Below are 15,404 nucleotides of genomic sequence, written 5' to 3'. Positions count from 1 at the left end.
ATACAAAGCACATTTTAAAAGATATTATTCAAATTATTCCCCATTTTTCCTACCTATTTTCACAAAAATCAATAAATGTACATCTACATTTTCCTCAAAACTTTAAAAAAGTTATACCATACCAACCCAACAACTTTTTGCATAGACTCTACTATAGATCTGTCACTACTTTATCACACATTTCATATATATTTTTTTTAACTTTATGTCATATCTATTACCATCACTTTCAATCTCTCTTTGACCTCTCTCTCTCTCCTCAAGCTTTCTTTTCGACTCCTCTCTCTCCTCAAGCTCTCTCTCTCTTCGACCCCCTCTCTCCTCAAACTCTCATCGGCCTCTCTCTTTTATCTCTCTCCTCAAACTCTCTCTCTCTTCAACCCCTCTCTCTCCTCAAGCTCTCATCGACCTCTTTCTCTTCGATCTCTCTCTCTTCAAACTCTCTCTCTTCGGCCTCTCTCTCCTCAAGTTTCTCCGACGGCCTCCCTCTTCACAAATTTTGTTAAGGGTGGTGTTAAGCGGGGGCTGTAGTATTTATTTAATATATATTTTATTTAAATAATTTTTATATAGATTTTTTAATATTTTAAAATATTTTAAAAAAATTAAATTAAATTAAAATATTATTAAGAAAATATTTTTTTAATCCAAAAGTAAAAAATATATATTAAAAAATACTTTCTATTTTTTTATAATTTTTTATTTTATTTCATGATTAAAAAAATATTTTTTAATAATATTATGATTTTTTTAAAAAATATTTAAAATAGTCATATTACAGTCCCGTTGGGGGCTCCCGTTGAGCTTAACATGTACTTTTTTATGTGTAATTTTTTAATTTATTTTTTATATAGATTTTTTTTACACTTATAAATATTTTTAAAAAATAAACTAAATTTAAAATATCATTAAAAAACACTTCCTTAATCATAAAGTAAAAAAAAAAATCATTAAAAAACACTTCCTTAATCAGAAAGTAAAAAAAAAATCATTAAAAAACATTTCCTTAATCAGAAAGTAAAAAACAAATCATTAAAAAACACTTCCTTAATCAGAAAGTAAAAAAAAAAAACACTTTCTTAAATAGAAAGTAAAATACAAATCATTAAATATTAATTTTTATTCTACTTCATAATTAAGAAAATATTTTTAAATAATATTATAATTTTTATTTTATTTTTTAAAATATTTAAAATTATTAAAAATATCTATATAAAAATAAATTAAAAAAATATATATAAAAAAATGCTACATGCCCCAGCGGGAGCCCCCAGCGGGGCATGTAGCATTTTCCTTTTGTTAAAGGGAAGAGAAGGAAAAAAAAAAAACCCCACACGTGAGGTGTGGGGTGTGAGATTAACAAGAGCTACTGATCCATAAAGTTTTTCTTTCTCATAACTTGGAATTATTAATTGACTGGCTAGTAGATGTAGTTGGCCTAATTTCTCATAACTCGGAATTATTAATTGACTAGCTAGTAGATGTAGTTGGCCTTAAAGCGAGAGACTTAATTTAAATGTAATAAAAGAATGAGACTTATGTTTATAGACCTTTTATTAACGCAACTTCTATTCATAGAGAAATGTTTATTTGAAAGTGCATAAGCGTTTTGAAAAAAGTGAGTAAACACGAGATCACTACAACATAAAGGCTCTTTAGGGACGAAATTTTTCATCCCGAATTATAATCATTTCATCCCAAAATATTTTTTAGAACGAAAAAAATTCGTCCAGAGCTCGTTCCAACAACACTATCTCAAAAGATATATTGGGACGAAAATCACCATTTCGTCTTTTTGGACGAATTTGAAGGAAACCGTTCGAACAGAAATTTTTTTGTCATTGTTGAAATTCGTCCCAAAATATCGTTCGAACGGTTACAATTGTGCGTTCGAACATGATTAATTTGTTTGAACGATTGCAAAATACGTTCGAACAAAAATAAATTATACACACGTTTGAACGGTATAAATTTAGCTTTTCCTTCGAACGTTAAAGGGGCAGATTGAACGGTATAAGCGTTCGAACGGTAGAAGTTATGTTCGAATACTACGAAAATAAATGGCGCTCGAACGTTATGTGATCGTTCGAACGCTACAAAAATAAATGGCGTTTAAACGTTATGTGATCGTTCGAATGATTTAATAAATTATGTTCGAACGTTACGTGGTCGTTCGAACGATAACTATTTTATTTAAACTCAATAATATAATAAAAAATCAAATAGACATTCATAATATTTGAAAAAATACATTAGAAACTGTTTAATACTCACATAAGTTTTATAATAACTGCGAACTAAATAAATAACTGTGAGACTGGCATTGTTCATACATAAATAGATAATCCCAAAATCTATATGCAAAAAACCATCAATTGCTTGGAGGCATGTACTATTGCATAAGCTGCTGTATTTTGAGTTGCATCTGCCTTATAAACTCTTCTTGTTGTTCTTCATGTTGTTTGAGGTGCATCTCCATGTCTGCTTATTTTTCCAATTGAGTATCTAACTCATGTTGCCTTACAGTCATTTTTGTTATTCTGAAATTTGCATTCTCTAGCGCTATAGAAGTCATAGATGCGAACCCAAAATTAGAGAAAAATGGAGAAGGCTTTACACAGCGACTCAAACCTCTCAAATATCCTGAATATTGACCAAGAAATTGTGTAAAAATATCAATATCACTTGTTGAGAAATTTTGATCAGAAGCAGATTCAGCACGTAGGGCAACCATTTTATCATAGACATATATAACATAACGAATTCATATCGTCATAAATATTCTAATATATTTAATTAAAACAGGATATAATACTTACATAATTTTCACGAGCATCAAGATGAGTCCACTCTCCATTACGATTAGTGTGCGATGTAGCATATAATTTTGTCATATCATAATTGGTATCTGAATCTTGCTACAATAAATATGTGTTAAGATATAAAGTCATTATGATTCATCCAAATAATTAACTATATCTAATAAAAAAATAGTAATACCAATTTCTTAGAGAGGCGATGGAAAGATCTTGAACCTGTATAATGATTAAATTTTAATCTATTTGTTTTGTTAATAGAACTTCACTCCTGCAAAGAAATTGAAAATATTACCCGTTCTTCAAATCATTTCTGGAACTCCTCTTCATGTTTCTAGTTTATATCATTTACTCTCAGCTCCTTGAGTACGTTAATATAATCACTGAAATTGATGATTACCACAAATCTTTTATATTCTTATAATTTTTCTAAAGTAAACAAGCGAATTTAAATTAAGAAAAAGTTATAACTTACTTCAAGTGGTTCTCTATCTCAGGTCAATTATTCAGCACGTACCACTGAACTTTCTCGAATACTCTTTCACACAAGTCATAACTACGCACTACACTAATTGGACATACTTGTTGGGAAAACACAGAGAACATATTCCGTTATCTTGCTCGGTCAACGTCAAAGTTTCTTTCCGACTGATCAAACCAAGTGTCAACTCCATAGAAATATTTGGAATAGAATGTATGTCACTCATCGTCAATATATGCTTCTGCAATTGATCCTTCTGGGTGGGCCTTGTTACCCACTGTATGTTTCAACTTTCCAAGAAATCATTCAATGGGATACATCCATCTATATTGAACTGGTCCTGCAAGTCAAGCCTCACGTGACAAATAAACGGCTAGGTGAACCATGACATCGAATAATTAAGGTTGATAAATACTTTCTAGCTTACACAATATTATGGCAATTTATCATTCCATTCGATCCAAAGCTTCTACATTCAACGTCCTAACACATAAGTTTTTAAAAAATGCACCAAACTTAGTCAAATTCGCTTGCACATCTCTTGTCGAATACCCACGGATACCAATAGGCAAGACACGCTGTAAGAAGACATGATAATCATGATTTTTTAATCCAGTTATTTTCTAATCATTTGTTCTTACACACCTTGTTAGATTCGAGGCATAACCATCCGGTAATTTAATCTTCATTAGCCACTCACAAAATGTAACATTTTTGTTCCTTGATAATGTATATCACCCAATCGGCATGTAGACAGACGAATCATTTTCTTGCAATTGCATTTCCTGTCTTATTACCAACCGCTTCAAATCCTTCCTTGAGTTTAATGTATCATTTGTTTTTCCTTCAATTGATATTAATGTTGCAAATATGGATTTGTAGATATTTTTTTCAATATTCATAACATCAAGATTATGCCGCAATTTTAACTTCAACCAGTACGGGAGTTCGAAAAATATACTCTTCTTCAGTTATTTATCCAATTCAACTCATTCGTAGCTCGTTTTTTCTTTCATTATTTTTTACCAAATTCATTACAACCAACATCTATAAATTATGCAAGTACATATTCGCCAGATAAATATGGTGGAGGTTAGCCTCATTCAATAGTTCCATCAAACACTCTAGAATTTCCACGTCATCTATGGTCACCAGGTAAAAATCGACGATGACCCACGAAACATAATTTCCTCCCGTATGTATGTCATTCAGATTTTGTATGTTTATTACAAGTTGAACATGTCATTTTCCCTTTAGTACTCCAACCAGATAAGTTTTCATAAGCGGAAAAATAATTTATTGTCCATAACACAACAACATGCGTCTTGAACGACTTCCCTATTGATGAATCAAATGTGACAACCCCATTCTCCTAGAAATCTTTCAATTCTGTAATCAATGGCTGTAAGTGTATGTCTATATCATTTTCCGATGATCTCAGACCTGAAATGAGCAAACTCATCATGAAATATGGATCTTTCATACATTTCCACGATGGTAGATTATACGACATAAGTACAACTGGCCAAGTACTATGACTAGTACTCATGTTCCCAAATGAATTAAATCTATATGTTGCCAACCCAAGTCGCACATTACGTGATTCTTCAGCAAATCATGGATTTTCCTGATCAAATTCCTTCCACACCAGGGAGTCAGCAGGATGTTACAAAATATCATTATTCCTTACTCTGTCTGATGAGTGCCATGTCATGTCTAAATCATTTGCACGTGACATAAATAATCGTTATAATCTATGTATCAATGGAAAGTGACATACGACTTTTTGCTTATCTAATGTCCATCTTGATTCGTGACATATGAGACACTTGTTCAACTGCTCATTCTCTCGCCAAAATAATATGCAGTCATTCTTACATGCATATTTTACTTTGTAATCAAATCTGAGTCCTAGTTTCAACTTTTTTGCTTCATAGAAGTTACGAGGTAAAATATTGATTGTTGGCAGTGCCTCTTTAAACAACTCAAGTAACATATTGACTACCTTAATAGATAATCGACACATTGATATTATGTGAATCTGTCTTACTGTAAATGACAACTTACTGTATCTTCTGCATCCTAGATATAGCTCACGCTATGAATTATTTCACAATCATGCAAAAGTATTATAACCCTATCATTTGAGCTTGATGTATTCGTGTTACCTTCATCTATAAACATTCTTACATCGATGTCTCTTAACATTTACTCCATATTCTCATCGTATTCATCTCTAACAACCTCTGTTTGTACATCTTCATCGATCTCTTTTTTTTTTCATGTGGAGCCTCAAACGAAGTTGGATATGGTTCGCCGTGTAAGACCCAATCAGTACAACCATTGTCAATACTTTTGACAAACAGATGCTCTCTCACCAAGTCTATCTTATAAGAATACAAATTCATACATTCTCTGTATAGGCATCTAATACGCCCATCACTATCGCATGTACCCAATGCTAACTATAAGAATTTCTTAACACTTTCAGCATATACATTATAATTCTGACCCAATCGATCATTAATTCTCATCCAACTTTTACCCATGTCAACTATCTTCATTACAAATAATCACGTGTGCATCAACAAACAAACATGTATCATGTATCAATAAAGGAGTATGCCACCTTTCACCGGGTCGTTGGTCTTATCCCGTTTGGGATTGTAAGATCATAGTCACTGACCTATCATTTATTATTTGTCACATCCAACGAAATCTCGGCAGCATCTCCTCATAGTTATCCAAATATGCTCATTTGGTTATGTGCACTGAAGATTAACACGTCGTTGCACCATCATTGAAATTGCATATCCGGAGAACAATAGATGAATCTACCAAAATCATAAAATTGGACGATAACAGATATAGTTCGATAGTTTGCGAGAATGATCTTACAATCTCAAACTGCCCACTCTGGACAATTCAAGAATAATCAATCAAGTATTCATTCGGATTGATAACTCTCGAATTGGTCTAAAGTTTATTTTGATGAACAAACAATGTAAGATATGCTAACATATGTCAAATAATAACAACATTTTATTTATATAACAATTCAACAAAAACATAATTATTAAGTATTATTTAAAGATTTAGTAGTATTTTAATTTAAATACTTCATTTTATTAATTTAGAATTAACTATTTAAGTATTAATAAATCTTAACTATTTGTATTTTATTTTAAAGATTTAGTAGTATTTTAATTTAAATACTTCATTTTATTAATTTAGAATTAACTATTTAAGTATTAATAAATCTTAACTATTTATATTTTAATTTAAAGATTTAGTAGTATTTTAATTTAAATACTTCATTTTATCAATTTAGAATTAACTATTTAAATTTTATTAAATATTAACTATTTGTATTTTAATTTAAAGATTTAGTAGTATTTTAATTTAAATACTTCATTTTATTAATTTAGAATTAACTATTTAAGTATTAATAAATCTTAACTATTTGTGTTTTAATTTAAATATTTAGTAGTATTTTAATTTAAATACTTCATTTTATTAATTTAGAATTAACTATCTAAGTATTATTAAATCGTAACTATTTGTATTTTAATTTAAAGATTTAGTATTAAATATTTTTATTTTTATTTAGTTTAAGTATTTTTAAAATTATTTTTGAATAATCATTATTGACAACTATCCTAATATAATCTAATTTCTAATTGTAAATACATTGATGTATAGTTTCCGTTCGGACGGTGCTAAACTATGTTCGAACATAACATACTCGTTCGAACGGTAATCCTAAACCGTTTGAATAGGTTCATTCCAGATTTCAATTCTCTTCAATAACGGGAACACAAACAACAATATCAAGAACATACAAATTTTCAACATTGCAACATATTATATTCAAACCAAAATGAGAATATAAAAAACATACCTGGATTTTGGGAAATGAAAAGGCAAGGAGATTAGACTATATGTCGTGTATCCAATGCGAATGAGCTCCCTAAAAATTAGTAAAAAATAATGAATTAATCCGAGAATAATTGACTGAGATGAAAACTCTTTTGAGTTTGAGGGCTAGATTGAGGGAGAATGTCGCTGGTTCGTGAATGGGCTCTGGTTCGTAAGAGATTGAGAGTGGAAGAGAGCTAAATTGTGAGGTTCTGTTGTGTATTTGCAGAACATTTCCTGTTCGAACGGTTATTTACTAACCGTTTGAACGTGAAACTATAAAGTGACAAAAATTTCCCTCCTAAATTTTCACGTTTGAACGTATAAATAGTAGGTTCGAACGGTAATGGATGCATTGTCGCTCTGGTATTAACTGTTCGAACTCTTATTATTAACAGTTCGAAAGGTTTGGTAAATATTTAATAATATTTTTTTTTACACAATACCTTTAAATATAAGAATAACATTAATATATATAAACATATTAGATGATACTATAATTTAGTATCATAGTAATATCACATTATAATATATAATTGAGATATTATATATTATATTATAAATTATAATAAAGTATATATGAATATATAATATCATACTAATTAAATTATAAGTAACATATACATGGTATCAACATATTGTCTCATTTGTAGTACTAACATATATAGTGTCATCTAATTAGACTATAACTAAAATATATTATGTTAATATATTAGACTATATATAACATATATATAGCATCATATATAGTGTCATTTGTAGTACTAGCATATGCAGTATCATCTAATTAGATTATAACTAAAATATAATATGCTAATCTATTATACTATAGATAACATATATATAATATTATATACAGTGTCATCTAATTGGACTATAACTAAAATATATTACGTTAATATATTAGATTATATATAACATATATATAGTATCATATATAGTGTCATCTATAATACTAGCATCTATAATGTCATCTAATTAGACCATAACTAAGATATAATATGTTAATATATTAGACTATAGATAACATATATAACATATATATAATATCATATATAGTTTCATCTATAGTACTAGCATATATAGTATCATCTAATTAGACCATAACTAAAATATAATATGTTAATATATTAGACTATAGATAACATATATATAGTATCATATATAGTGTCATCTAATTAAACTATAACTAAAATATAATATGTTAATATATTAGTATAGTATTTAAATATATTGAAGTAAACCGTTCGAATGGTCTTGCATATACAAGTTGTTGCGGACGATCATTTTCACGGACGCCGAACTACTCACAAAACGTTGTTTTCTCCAACATAACCATCCATCTCCGCCATTTAAAGCCGCCGTTGCCGCCACGAACAGTACCCAGTCGAAGCCTCTTCCTCTAAGCATCGGTATGCTATTTTTCTAACCATTTTACCGTTTTTTTTATAGATTATTTGTTAAAATTAGGATAAAATAATTTATCTATCAATACTCACTGTAGATTTGCTTAAATCCATTGTAGAAATATTTATTTAAGTCTCTTTGTATTACTTTGTTGAAAAATCCATGTAATCGGAGGATTCCATGGATTTCAATGGCGAGTTGACTCAGCGTCGTCATTGAGTTTCATTCGCATACCGCTCGAACGCTGGGTAGGGCATTCGAACTGCACGAACCAAACAAGTTTATTAATTAACTGTTTGAATGTTGTTTTAGACATTTGAACATTACCTCGTTCGACCGTTGTTTTATACGTTCGAACTATATAAGCCAAACATGTTTACATACCGTTCGAACACTATTTTAGGCGTTCGGACGGTATAATTAAATTTAGTAATATTAGTAAATCGTTATTTTTATTTCATATTATAGTTCTATTAAATATTAAAGAGAATATAATAGAATATTAACAAAATTTATCACATTTTGTTAAATATTTAATTTCTATTAATATTAATCTAATTAATATTAAATAATGTGATATTATTTTTATAAAATTATGTTGTTCACAATGTGTCACTTTATTAAATTATTATTCGTATGTAATTTAATGATTAATGATTAATTATATTTTTATCATTAATGTTCTATTGATAAGCTCTTTAATTGTAAATTTCAGATTGATTAAAATGTCTTCTTCTAGGGCAGGACATAAGCGACGCAATCCAGTTGAGACTAGTATCAGTCTAGGCAGGGAGAGGACTGTTTCACTAGAGCAACAAGTGAAGCTTTATGACTTCTAGAGTCTTGTCTGGGAGGGTTATTCCCTGCCATCAGTTTTCAGCGATCATGGTTGAGGTCCTATCTTAGATGAGCGAGAGGAATTATGGGAGACCGTCTCCTATATTGACATTGTTTATGAGTTCTATAGAGAGTTTGGTGGTACCAGCCCAGATGACGGAGGGGTATACAAGATCCTTTTCCGAGGAATTCCAATTGTATTTTCACTGGGCGGACTTGCTGAGCATCTCGGTATTCCTAGGCTGCCAGATGCATATCCGGAGACAGCTGAGGAGTAGCCACCAGTTTATGCAGATGATGTCGATACCCTTGCTGATCATGAGGTGATGGGACGAAGAGCATCAAGCAGACAGATCTATATTTTTTCTTCAAGATCCTGAATTTGATAATTGCCAACAATATTGACCCTCAGCAGCACGAGATAGAGGTTGGCATTGATTTGAAGAAATTTATGATGCGGGTCGCTCGTGGTATTCCTATTGACCTGGTGGAGTATATATTCGATAGGATTCGATCAGTCCTAGTACATTTCGATGGATATACTACCATTCGGGATCCTCATCACCCGATTTCTGCTATTTTTGCCGATGTCGTACCTGATGTTGCTGAGCGTAAACGGGAGTTGATAGGAACGATCAAAGGCACCACCCTCTCACACAGCACATGACACTTGAGACTGCTTCTTAGTGGACATGTCTCAGACCCAGTTCATCCTTAGAGAGATGCACAACCAGGAGATCATGGAGTATCGGCCACTGAGACATTCAGACAGGCCGAGGCATCAGTACACAGCTACTCATGAGGACATGGTCGAGATTGTGCATGCAGTGATCAGTGGACAAACATCAACGATGATCGATGTAGTGCGTATGAAGGTTCGTTCTGCTGTGTCTGAGTTTAGTACAGAGATTACTGATAACATCACTGAGTTACGTATGAAACTTGATGCCATGTATCCTACTCAGGTCTCCATCAGTACTCGATTGACACAGATAGAGAAATGCTTAGCTGCAGTCAAGGAAGTGTGCAAAGAGTTGAGGTCGTAGTACTTTTTATATTTTATTTATTTATTTTGTTTTTAGAGGACAATATTTAGTGCCTTGTAAATTCAGTATTTAATTATGAATTAATATTATTTTATATTTTATAAACTAATTATTAATTTATATTATTCCTATTATTTAATTGATAAATTTTTTATAATTACTAGTTAATATAAATATAATTCTCTTAAAAAAAACATATGATCACCGCTTGAACCCTACAAATAACGTTCGAACAGTGCTAATTCATCATTCAAACGGTAAAAATTGTACATTTAAATAGTGCTTATTCATCATTCGAATAGTGAAAATTGTACGTTTGAACGGTAGAGCAACTTTCCGCTATAATAATTTTACTTAACGCGCCAAAATGTACATTTGAACAGTGTTGATTCATCATTCAAACGGTGAAAATTGTACGTTCGAACAATAGAGCAATTTTTCACTATAATAATTTTACTTAACACGCCAAAATATACGTTCGAATGGTTAAATTTAACCGTTCGAACGTTAAAACATTACATTCGAACGGTTTCATTATTATGGATAAAATATTTCATCCCTAACTATACCGTTTGAACGCGTTTGAACGGTATTGTTCTCAATGTTTTGAAAATCATTTCGTACAGGTCAGTACGACCGGTATTTGCCGTACCGACCACTGGACCGGTACAGGTACTACCTGTATTTCGTACCGGCCGAAATACCGGCCGTTTCGGTCTGTGTTTCGGCCTGTACCGGCCTATGTTTTGGCTTGTACCGGCCGATATTTCGGCCTTCATTTTTTATTTATTTTTTTAATTTTTTCAAACTACAAGCTCATTTTTTGACTCCCAATTCAGATTAGATTATTTATAATTTATATATATGTATTTATATATAATTTATTTATATATAGACTATTATTTTAGAATATAATTTTGAAATATAATTTATTTATATATCGACTATCCCGAAATGTTATTCCGAAACGTTATTCTGAAATGGTACTGGCATCGAAATATTTCGTTCCAGTGCCTTGATCGGTACAGCGTTTGGTACGGTATTCAAAACATTGATTGTTATTCTATCATTTTTTTGGTATGAAATCTGAAATTCATTCCTAAATCTCACTTTTTGGGATGATTTTTATTTCGTTTCAAAATAAAGTCGTCTTAAAAAGTCTTTTTTGTTATGTAGACTTACAAGAAAAAAATTAATTTTTTAAAATTAATTTTATAGCGGATCTATACCAATCAAAGAAATTACCGCGAACATTCTATGATAGTGGAAACGACATTATATAAGTCAATCAATGCGGGACATTGATGATCATGACCCGCGTGCTATATGGTTTAGAATTTTTTTTTAATTTTTGATACCTTAACAGTAGTGCTCATTACAATTTTCTTTCTGTGCCGGGGGAGGCAAAGTACGTGCACTTGCATCCAGAATTTTCAGCTTGTTTTTCGAGGAAGTCCGGTATCAGGTTTGGAATGCATTGACTTGGAACTTTTTAAATCTCGATTTTTTGTTTTTGCTTTTTCGCTAATGCCGGCATATATGCTATTCGTTTAAAGGACTTGAGAATCGAATAAGTGGCCGTCCAATGTGGATGGAATTAAGCTCTTTATATTTGGTGATTTATGCGTAATCTACTGATCCATTATTTATTCTTCTGATGAGTAAAAAATAATAAAAAGAAATACTCCATTATTTATGCTTCCTAATTTTATAGCTACATCATGATATATATGTATATACATATATGTATATATATCTCTCTCTTAATTTGTTCTTGTTTCTTGCCTTTTGACAAAAATAATGCATGATTTTGACAGTAGCACTGCAAACTATTATTCAAGTACTAGATCTATATATCTTTTCTCTACGATCCGGGGGACAACATGAGGAGATTGATTCGAGATTCTTTGATCAATTGGACATGAAGTGCAGAGGCGATGATCAGCTAGCTTCGTCGTTCCTGGGGGCTGCTTCAATTCCTGGCCTCTAGATCGGCCGGTCGGTTTCAACCAGGTACGTATCTTCTGCCTTATTCTAATGTATAATATATAATCCAGCTTGTTCAATCGCATTCGGTCTCTTGTTCGAATATCATTGATGTCACTTCCCCTTCAAAGTTCGTCCCAGCTTTCGATCCCACTCAAAATGCATGGTGGCAGAAAAATGAATCATATATATATATTCGCTGCACATCCTCTTTTGACAATTCTGAGCATCAAAGCGTTGAAAAGGGGGCCGGGATCATCAGATCAGGAATAGATAGATAGATAGATAGATAAATAGATCGAATATGATTCTGGACGTGGACGATTAATATATGATATGATAAATATTAGATCATGATCATGTATTAATTGGCATAACTTCCCAAAACCCCCCCCCCAAAAAAAAAAAAAAAGGCCACCGCCGGAAATAAATAAAAGGAAACTTCAAAGAAAGCTTCGTGCAATTATTTCACAATATATGATATGATAAATATTAGATCATGATCATGTATTAATTGGCATAACTTCTCAAAACCTCCCCTCCAAAAAAAAAAAAAAAGGCCACCGCCGGAAATAAATAAAAGGAAACTTCAAAGAAAGCTTCGTGCAATTATTTCACATACACGTACAACTGCTAGAAATAAATTAACACTATACACAGTATACTCCACACATGCAACCCATAGAAACGACGTAACGTACGTCGATCGGCATGTAACTGAACACATGGCCGGGGCCATGTGTTTCCACAGAATATTAATTTCCCATCAATCTAGTGAATTTCTCAACCCTTTCTAGCTTCTCGACTAATGTACGTTCAAGTTCAGTACGATTACCATATCCATATATTAAAGGGTAGTCATTTATCTGGCATGTTGGGACGTTAGGGCAGGTTTGGGGCATAAAATAAAATATAAAATTTTTATCTCATCTCATCTCATCATTACATTTTTTTCAAATTTCCATATAAAATATAATAAATAATTCAACTTTTTCAAATCTTAATACACATTTTTCAAATCCCAAAATAATAATAATATTAAAACTTAATATTTTAAATTTCAAAACAAAATATAAAATTCTCATCTCACCCCCCAAACCTACTCTAAAAATTTCCGTGGGTACTCTCAAAGTTTGTGCATGCATGTGTGTGTATATATATATATATATATAATATGTATGACATGATAAAGATAAGAACAATACTATGTACAATCTTTATTTGAGGATTGTAAAGGAAGTTTAAGTAATTTCATTTTTAAAATTTTTTAAAATTATAAAAATATCAATTTTAAAATGGTATTTTTTCTTATTTAATAAATAACCTGCACATGTAATCTCTAAGGGCAGGTTTGGGGTGAGATGAGACACAAAATTCTCATCTCATCTCATCTCATTATTACACATTTTTCAAATCTCTATATAAAATATAATAAAAAATTCAATTTTTTCAAATCTCAATTCAACTTTTTCAAATTCTAATACAATAATAATACTAAAATATAATATTTTAAATATTAAAATAAAATATAAAATTCTCATATCACTTTTCAAATATGCCTTTATATAAACTATAAATAAAATTTCTCTAAAAATAAAGTTCCAGTTCACATGCAAAGAACGTCCAGGCTTTAAACGAAATTATCATATTTAAAACAGAGACTTTCGGTTCCGACTTTTCTTTTTTTACTACATTTGACAAATCCTCAATATTCTCACGGAAGTTGCTTCGAACATCACATATGGAGTGAGTAGTACTACTAACTCTGCATGCGCAGTTCTGAGTCATGGCTGACATTGACAAGGGCCACAATGTCCGAACTCCGAACCGTGTGCCATGGGTTAGAATTATTTTATTATTATTTAATATTTTATTATTAATATTTACAAATTATCTTACATCAGCTCAGCATCCAAACTAAGAATATTAATCTACTTATATATAAAACTAAAAATTTTGATACGATGAAGATACAAAAGTCAATAAAATACCATCGATGTATATAATATATATAATATTTTCTTCTTCTTAATCGGACTATAATGATTCAACTGTATCGTTATTATATAGTGAAGTTCATTATAATAAAATTAATTTTTAAAATTAACTACATATTCTATATCCACTTGTGCTTCTTGAGAGCCAAGCTCTATATGCATGAGTGGCAGGATCCATGCCATTCAATTTAGCTAGTGGCTTCTACCAAAAAGAAATTAGTCACAACTACTAGCTCGAGCTAGCTAGTGAGCAGGATCCATCCATGCCATTCAATATTCATGTGGTACTGATTTGTTCTTCGAGAAGATTAATTATCTTAGCATGCATATATATATATATATATATATATATATATACACACACCCTTATATTTACTTATTTGTATTTTATTGACCCTTTTTAAAATTCTATCTCAACATTATGACCTCCGCGTATTCTCTGCTAGCAAAAAATGGAGACGAAATTACTATAAAAAAACTACTTATTTGTTATAAACTATTTCTTGCGAAAATGATTTTTTCCTGTTAAAAATAATATATTTTCATCCTAAATAACCATTATTATTACAAATGATTCGTCACAAATGTTCATTTTTTTTGTAGTGAATGTTTAACAATAAAGATCTGTTAAGAATATAATCAATGCTCGATCATGGGGTTGTAATTATTTAATATCTTTAAGGATATTAGGGCATTTTAAAATTTGAGTTCAATATAGAAGAGGTAAATCACATGAATGTTTGGAGGAATTTATCAAGAAAAGCACAAAACACAGTTAATGGCACAAACTAATTCTTCTTTTTGATCGTCAAATTAATTATTAATAATATATAGGAATAAAATAACAAATTCATGAATCAAAACACCAATTACATCATGAGTTTTAATTAACCTATCCTTGATCAGCTACAATTAT

The 15,404-nt window shown here is 30.7% G+C and overlaps 1 protein-coding gene across 1 annotated transcript in view; it reads left to right on the top strand.

The window, feature by feature from the left end:
* Positions 1-11,841: 11,841 nt before the first annotated feature.
* Positions 11,842-15,404, top strand: part of LOC108980137 (calcium-transporting ATPase 8, plasma membrane-type-like) — a 48,539-nt gene continuing 44,976 nt past the window's right edge. The window contains exons 1-2 of the mRNA XM_035693267.1: positions 11,842-11,970; positions 12,323-12,518. The gene's annotated coding sequence lies outside the window, so the exon portion shown is untranslated. The remainder of the gene's footprint in view (positions 11,971-12,322; positions 12,519-15,404) is intronic.

This window comes from Juglans regia, chromosome 8, assembly GCF_001411555.2.
Source record: "Juglans regia cultivar Chandler chromosome 8, Walnut 2.0, whole genome shotgun sequence".
In the NCBI taxonomy this organism is placed as follows: Eukaryota; Viridiplantae; Streptophyta; class Magnoliopsida; order Fagales; family Juglandaceae; genus Juglans; species Juglans regia.
The sequence above is the reverse complement of the archived record's forward strand: the minus strand, read 5'-3'. Positions and strand labels throughout refer to the sequence as shown.